We start from the raw sequence: 8,765 nt of genomic DNA on the forward strand, positions 1-8,765 counted from the left end.
AAGCAGATACCAGGCATGGTGGCCCACAACTTTAATTTCAGCAGTCAGAATGCAGAGGCAGATGAAGGTCTGAGTTCTATGCCTAGGAACTCTGGGACAGCCAGGGCTACACAGAGAAAGTCTTTTTCAGAAAACCAAATAAATAGACAACTTCAAGAAAAGAAGAAAAACGCAAGACAAAGAATATTTAGAGAAGGAGGAAGGGTATGTTACAGATTCCATGCATTGCTAGGCTTAAAACTTGTGGGCCACCATGAATGGGAGAAATAAGTCCTAGACATAAGCATAAAAGTCTCGGGAGGCATCTGAAGCAGTCCAGAGTAGAAGCCATTAAGATTAGATTGAACCAAAGTACACAAAGGATACTATGAAGGAAGATGCCAGGCATCTGGAAGATGGGTCTTTTCATACTTTCTCCCATCATATGTATGCCTTCAATGTTCTGTTTTCATATTGTAAAGTTTAATTTTTTACTTTGCCTTGTGAATTTATTCAGGACCCACCCCAAATGACATTTGCAAGAATACATTTTTTTTTTAAATCTAGTGGTTAAAAACAACATCCCTTGTTTCATAATACTGTTGAACAAACACGAAGGAAATTTCCTCTTAATTTCACATAAAAATTCAGAAATGTAGGAATACATGGTAAAGTTCAAACAAATGGTAATTGAGAATGGAAAAGAGTGTTTCTAACGGGTCAACAAGACATCTGCAGTTGGAACAAACTCAATAGATTATCTTTCCTATACTATTCAATCAGCCAACTATGATATAAACTACGAGGAAATTTCCACCCCATCCCCAAGTCTCTGCAAGAGAAATAGAAAGTGCCCAAGAGTCATAATGAAGCCAAAATGTTCTTGGTTTTCTACACTGTCCAAGCAGCTGCCTTCTCTGTAGACAAAGTGACAAATTCAGTCTAGGTGAATCTCCCCAGACACCTGACAGACAGCTACTCTTTGGCCTTTGCAGCACTAACCAACTTTGGAGGCTTGAAAAGGTAAATCTTGGAGAGGCAAACAGCATCATGGAAGCCTAGGAGATGCTATGCTTGTGGCATACTCTATCCACATATGAAGGCAGCGCTCCAGAAGGATGAGCCCGGGAGTGTAGCAGAGGGAAAGCAATGTGGTCTGTCTCAGATCCATTGACCTACACTCTTTTCTTCCTTGAATGAAGAAATTGGAATCTGTACTGCCCAAACATAGAATAGTAAAGCAAGAGAATAATTTTTTTGAAAGATAATGAATTTTATTTTATTATATTATATTCTTTTTCTGTTATTTTTTTTAGATATTTTCTTTTAATTACATTTCAAATGTTATCCCATTTCCTAGTTTGCCCTCCGAAAAATCCCCTGTCCCCTCCCCCCTTCCCTTGCTCCCCAACCTACCCAGTCCTATTCCTGGTCCTGGCATTCCCCTACACTGGGGCATAGAGCCTTCACAGGACCAAGGGCCTCTCCTCCCATTGATGACTGATTAGGCCATCTTCTGCTACATATATAGCTAGAGCCACAAGTTCCACCATGTGTTTTCCTTGATTGATGGTATAGTTTAAGGCAATAAAAACTCAGATCATCAATTGTTAGTAGTTTGCCACTGAAATGAGTGCTACAAACCAAGACAGCATGTGCAGAAGTTTAGGTGTAAGGGAGAGTGTGCTTGCTGGGAAAGATCGGTCCAATGGGTCTGATTTCCACTGTGATTGTGTTTCCACTAAGTATTTTCTGTACAAGACAAGCAGAGACAATTTAGTGTAAGACAGAGAGTAAATATGATTCCCACAGGCAGGCATGAGTATAAGAAAAACTCCTCCAGCAGTTGGCAGGAGTGTATGTACATTGTACAGACTCCCACTAAGTGAATAGACATCTGCAGTGAAATGTTTGTCTATAGTGGATTCTTTAGAAAGAGAATGTAGAATCACGGCCCTGTTAATACATATGAGCAGTTCATCCAGAATGCATAATTAGCAAGCTAAATAGAAAACAATAGGATTGCATTGCATCAAAAAGTGACAGAAAGCCACCTTTAAAAGACATGGGAGGAAATTGCCTACCTCACATCAGATTGTTTGCCTAAAGCAGTTCTTCCAAATATATATTGAAAACAACCAATTTATCACAAGAGTTGGTTACTATGGTTCACTATATATAAAGTAAATTTGGGCTTAAATTAAGTAGTGTATCCCTAGGTTTTAATAGTCTATCTAATTTTGTTGATTATTAGTTTAAAGCAACATCAACATAATTTTCTTTAAGTACTTTTATTTCTCTATAATGTATGTCCTCATGGAAGAGAAAATTAATAAGTTATTTTGTTGGTGAAAAAGAAATAACCGGTTACTATTTTTATTCTTATGATCCATTATAATCAGATTTAACACTGACATCTGACAAGTCAAATATATTTTTATCAAACTATAGAATATAATGCAGTTTCTCAATTAAGACACATTAAAAGTAGCCTGTCACTTCTCCTTCATGGTTTGTGACAACAGCAACTATTGACTATCAGTCAGTGGTAATCGTATGCTTTATCTTAGAGCCATCCTGCCTGCATGTGATGAAATACAATGTTTCGTTTCTGCTGTTTACCATCGGAGCTCTTGGGGATTTTTACCCTTTCTGCATTAGTACCTACCTTGGTTGTGAGTGAAGGAGAGGTATGTGTAAACAGCACACTGAAGCTGACAGTCTCTCACTAGAGGGGTATAAGCAGGAGAGTCACCACAAATGTTAGGTTGCTAGGAAGCTAGGGATTGACCTAACCCTGCCTACGGGTACTGAGATTTTCTTACTCTGCCTTTCCAGAAAGAGAAATTGCCAAGTTGCCAAGGAGGAACACAGAATGAGGATGGCGATGAAGATGAGGAAGACGAGGAAGAGGAGGAGGAGCAGGAGTAGAAGGGGACTTAAGAAACATGCATTATCACATCATCAATACTTTAAAATTAAGAAAAAAAAATCTCTGGACAATACCTTAAGTTAAAAGTTGAGATCTGTGATAGTTTACAAATTGTGGCGATTTCATACTTAGAGCATTTGAAAGGTTCTTTTTGGTAGAACAATATTTTTTAAACTGGGATTTATGAATTTGACTGAGATAAATAATATTTTCATGTATCTTAATTGCCACCAGTTTCCAAGTATTCAGATTTGTACCTTGAAAATAAAAATGTGACCAAAATTTTTCTAATATCGTCTTCTCTCTATGCCTCTGTTTTTCTTTACTGACGTTATTCTAAATACCTTAAAATGATTCACTATGGGCAAAAGCCTAAATGAATGGCAACTACAGCTTTAGAAAGACAATTAAGCTTTTATGGTATATTTGATTGTTTTAAATTTTTCTTGACTCTTGATATTTAAACTTCTAACATCAGGAAAGGGGATTTGAAATATTAAAAATATGGCACAGTTCTTCTCTTCATTTATAACATTTCATAATAATATAGCTTTCAGATACAAGTTCTATTTTTCATTTTTGATATGAAGTCAGAAGGTATAATACATAATACAGTGATTCATGTGTAGGTCATACAGAAATGTAAAGGTTTACCAAATTTTCCCATTCACTGCTGAGGTAGCTGCCCGAGGGTTCAGGTCAGGGATTCATGGAAGGCTGTTCCCTGGGTGCCTTTAGACACTGACTGCCATGCTTGTGGCACTGCCAAGACTCCCTCCTCTCCCCTATTCTGGAACTAAACTTACTAAATCCTGCTAAGTGAAATCTGACAGTGGTTGGGAGCAAGATGCACTTTGAAGATGGCCTGTGGCATTGTTCTGACCAGGATTATTGACCTCTGTTCTTTTGGTCATCATCTTTCTGCTCCTTAATTTTAATTAAAAAATTTAGTTGCTGGAAGTGGAAAGATTTCTATTCAAATCATCTTCTGCAATTCACCACATTCATCTGATGAAAACTTTAAAGACAGGAAAGGTGAGCATTCTGAGATCGCCTATCTTATTAACAGCAAAATTTATCCTTCAATATTAGTTCTACCTACTAGATTACATAATCAATTTTGCTCATAAGCCCTTAGAGTTTTCTCTCTTAGTACGATGGTAGCTTAGAGAGTTTGAATTTATTCACTCATTAGAGATATGATTATGCTGAATACTCACTCAGTATATATAATGATGATGATGATATATATGGTCCTTGAATGAAATGGATATATAAACCAAACCAAGTATCATTTATGAGAAAAATAGCTCACTTTTTAGGATCTTGAAAAGCATGCTTTCAAATATCCACTGCAGACATGACCAAAACGTAGGGTAGAGAGTCATCATGAAGGAAAGCTCATAAACTCACTACCATATAATTTCTGGGAACTGTGCTGACAAACATTGAATAAGACGGGACTCTGACTGTCATTGTGTTCTTCTGACAGGGAGTCTTACAGTACCCAAATGACAATTGGGGGAAGTCTTTTTGTTTATCTTTTATCCACTTATTTTCAGTATCGTTTGTTTGATTGGTGACTTACTTGCAAGCATTTCAATATCTTAATCACTTTATATATAAAAATTAAACATATGGACTTAGCTTTATATTTCTTTTTCTAATTCCCAAACAAAAGCATTTTATAAACTGTTCTCTAGATTTCTCCTGTAGCATGCACCTAGAGATAGCATGCTGCTGATTAATGGGTTTTCAGTGTTTCGACTACACCTGTTAATCTTTTCAGTATCTGCTGTTCTTTGGTCTGTCTGCCATGGAACACTTCCTTGCATCTAAGATAAACAGGGTAACACAATGACAAAGATTGTGGTCTGGTCTGAGCATCAGAACAGGCACCAAGAAAGTGATCCTTCCCTTTAATAGCAGGTGTTGATGTTACAATGTAGAATGCAACTTGGTGCTGTGTGTTTTAAGCTAGTTTCAGCATTGTACTCTATTTCTCCCTTCAAATGGATTGCTTTGTTACATTTAGATTTCTGAGTAGAGTAGTTTTAGTTGTTCTGTTTTCATCAGAAATGGCCCTTCTATAGCAAACTGTAAAACAAGAGGTAATAAAGAGAAGGAAAAATAAAAGATGATATAAAGAAGATAAACAACAGCAACTGAAGTCATCAGATATGTCTTTGAAGCATACCTGGCTTAATTAAACTGGAAGCATATCTTGGGAGACTGTAATGTCGTCTTCATTTGGGCACAGTGCTTGTCAGGAGTAAGTACTAAATAAATGCGTGTTAAATGGAATTTATTCGAGTTGCCTTTTAACAGTTTCATTTGAAGAAAAACTTGCAACATTTTCCCCTAAAACATCCTTTTTCAAGTAAAAGAAAATCTATTCTCGCACATAGAAGATGTCTCTTGCCCTCTAAAAGTGTTTTTCTGCTATGAAAATTATACTTTTTAATCACTATAAAACCTTAAATGCAAAGGAGCTTTTTAGCCCAGAACAGAATGCCCTAATTTTATGTCAAGCCTTTCTTTGTAGGAAGAAAAATAGTGACATTTGGACCTAGATATATTTATCAAGATTTGTGAAAATGTGTGATTTTATGCATGAATCCTGGCAAAGTTAAATTATAGTTGAAAGACCATTAAATGCTTTTATGACTTTCCATTGCTGCAGTCTGCATTGTAAATAGACTTGGCCAAGGATATCATTCATAGCATTCTGCAAATTGCACTAGAGAAGCACCAGAATCGAGACTCAGTATAATATACTCACATACAGAAAGAAGCAAGGACAGAGCCCATGTGCAGATGCTTGCCTGCGCAGAAGACCAAGTCCATTCTGGTCTCCTCAGGGATCCTCTTCCCTTGTAAGAGCAACCGCAAACTGGCAATGCAGTATCAGTCTTGTTTTCAGGTCTTTATCAGAATCACACAATTTTCTCTTTCATTATTTTCAAAAGAAGGTTAATGGTGAGTGGGAACTTGAGAAGGGGCCCTCACGCTTCTTACTTGACTTTGTCTGAAAACTGCACTATAGCCTACTACTACTACTACTACTAATGTATACCTATAAAACCAAACATGGACATACACTCAACCATATACGCAATTGACAGAGGGTTATATTAGTTTTCATTTTTCATCAAAACTTGATTACATTGATTGAATATTTTCCTCAAAGAAACATCAAAACACAGAGGAAACAACACTAAAAAGGCAACATGTTCTGTTGTCCATACAGAATAGAATGAGCTAACGTACGTCTCATCTCCAGACCTGAATTCAGCTAGCAATTTTCCAAGACCATCCGTGTTTCAATTAATCTAACCTGTAGCCTTAGCGATACGGTGACAGCAAACAACTGACTTGTCTCTCAGAGGCCAATCTCATTGCCTTCTTCCTCCACACAGCATGTAACAGTGTGATACCAAAACAAATCTAGAATAAACTTCCTGATAAGTATAACTTTCTAATAAATAAATTAAATCTGGGAAGAATATTCTAGAAACCTCCCTTTAGCCATATAAACTACATTGGTGACAAGAAAGCTTGAACTTATTTATCTTTTCTTTTTTTTTTAATATTTATCTTTTCTTTTTTTTAAAGTTTTGTAGCTGTGAAGTAAATTAAGATGCTCAGATATTTCTCAAATTGCTGTTAGCACTTGCTGAGCTATGTCTCCATTTTGAGCGTAAGCTGCACGCAGGTATCTACAGTCTCCGCTGTGACTTATTCAAACAGGCTGTCGAATGCTCTGATAGTCGCACTTAGAGATCTCAAGTTAGTCGCTGCCAAATGCTGCAGCAAGTGACTTCATTATTCATAACTGAAACGGGAGAGCAGGTGACTGAGGTGCTGAGTCGGGAGCTCCGGTACCTATTTTCAGATCAAAAACACAAATTAAGTTCCCTTAGGTGGCAGCAGCAGAAATCAAGCACACATGTCCTGCGTGATGAGCCCCTGTGAAATGCTTCAATGGAAGACTCTCGGTGGGATATTCAATGGGAGATTAGCATGTAATATGCTTAATAGGATTTATAAAACTAGCCTGGGGCATGTAGAGGTCTGATTTTAAACTGTCAGGGAAAAGGCCATATTAGAATAAAATAGCAACGTCTTTTAAATCACTGATTCAAAACCTAAATAAACTTTTGCTTCACCTCTTAAGAAACAGTTTTATTTCTTTGGGTGCTATCTCACATTTTCATTAGATGTTTATGATACATTCAGCAGACAGACAGACAGACACAGTTCATCTGCAGAATCATCTGGCACACCCCTATAGAAGGATGTAATGTCATCCCTACATCTCCTAACTTCTCTGTGTAAAAAAACTGAGAAACCAGCACTTGTTACAACTTCTCTGTAGGAGTGATAAACTGACAGGTTATTAAGATATTATTCAACAGTAATTTCAATCATTTCTTTTATTATGCTGTGAAGTCTGGGGTGAGGAGGGTGCTAAGACTCCAGTTTCTCTTCAACTGTTTCTAGAGGATAGTGACAACGATCTGACCTACAGAGAATGCAGACCACTCTGCTGTGTACAGCCTTATACCTGTGTGCTTTTAGGATAATAAGGCACCAAAGAACACTTAATCATACTCTTTAGAATCCTATTGACTTTCATTTCAGAACAAAAACGTGGAAAAGAGTAGTTTTATTTGTTTAGTTCAGTTTTGTTTTCTCTACAAAAAGTAATACAAAAATGTGCCCAGTGTCTTTCTGTATCCTTCTAAACATAACTATGACGCTGGAAAACGTGGATGCTTCGGTTTATAGTACTTGACTGCCCCCTATCGGACAATTCAATAGTTTTATTCTTATGTTAAAAAACAAGTTTTAAAAATATAATTTGAGTTTTGACAGAAATAAAATTAAGTGGGAAAATGCATCATGAAGACGATCATCATGTCTGTATTACGTCCCTTACGCAGGTATGCCTATAAAATACCGGAGTGAGCTACTTTGTTATTTCTTTGCTTTTGTAAAATGTCCACCAAGTTTGACTTGAATACTTTTGAGGACCAAGTATTTTTTTCATACCATAAATTAAGATTCTGTGTTATAACCTTTCTTGTCCTTAAAATTATATTAATTAACTAAGTGGTTCTACATTTAAAATAGGAAAATTGAATTTATTTGATGTTCTTTAAACTCTAGATAAGTAGCTAATAAGATTAACTACACAGAGAGAGGAAGACAGTTAAATTTTGCTGCTATCAGGATGTAATCTGGATGTTTTGGGTGTTTTATAAATTTTTTCTTTGTATAAAAATGTTTCAATTGAATTAGAATTACATCCTTCTTTTCCTTCTTCCAGCTTATCCAATGCCACCTACAAACTCATAACCTCTTTTTTTCTCTGATTATGATCATTGTACACATGTGTATGTGTATATATGTGTATCCATACATTTATATGAATAAGCCTGATAAATACATGTTTTGTTAGTTGTATGTGTGAGTGTTCAGGGCTGACTACTGTGCACGGGACAGTCAATAATGTGCTGATCTTCAAAGAGACTAACTCCCCTTGCCCAGCACCAGCAGACATTAAAGGCCATACCACCCCAAATCCACTTGCTCTTTTTTAGGTTTCCTTTATCTGTAGTAAAGCCTGGAGTTGGGAAGGCTAGCACAAAAGGTAGAAAGCACAAATATTTTAACCACAGCCACCTATGCAATTTGTATTTATCTGGCAAAATATATTAAAATACATAACAAGAGAGACTGTGTTTATTCAAAGTGGCCCACTTAGGAGATGGGTTGTGATTAGGTCTTTTTAAAAGTAGAACATTAGATTCATCTTCCATTCAATGTATTTTAATTAAAAAAAAAAAAA

The sequence above is a fragment of the Mus caroli genome, chromosome 2 (assembly GCF_900094665.2).
Source record: "Mus caroli chromosome 2, CAROLI_EIJ_v1.1, whole genome shotgun sequence".
Classification (NCBI taxonomy): domain Eukaryota; kingdom Metazoa; phylum Chordata; class Mammalia; order Rodentia; family Muridae; genus Mus; species Mus caroli.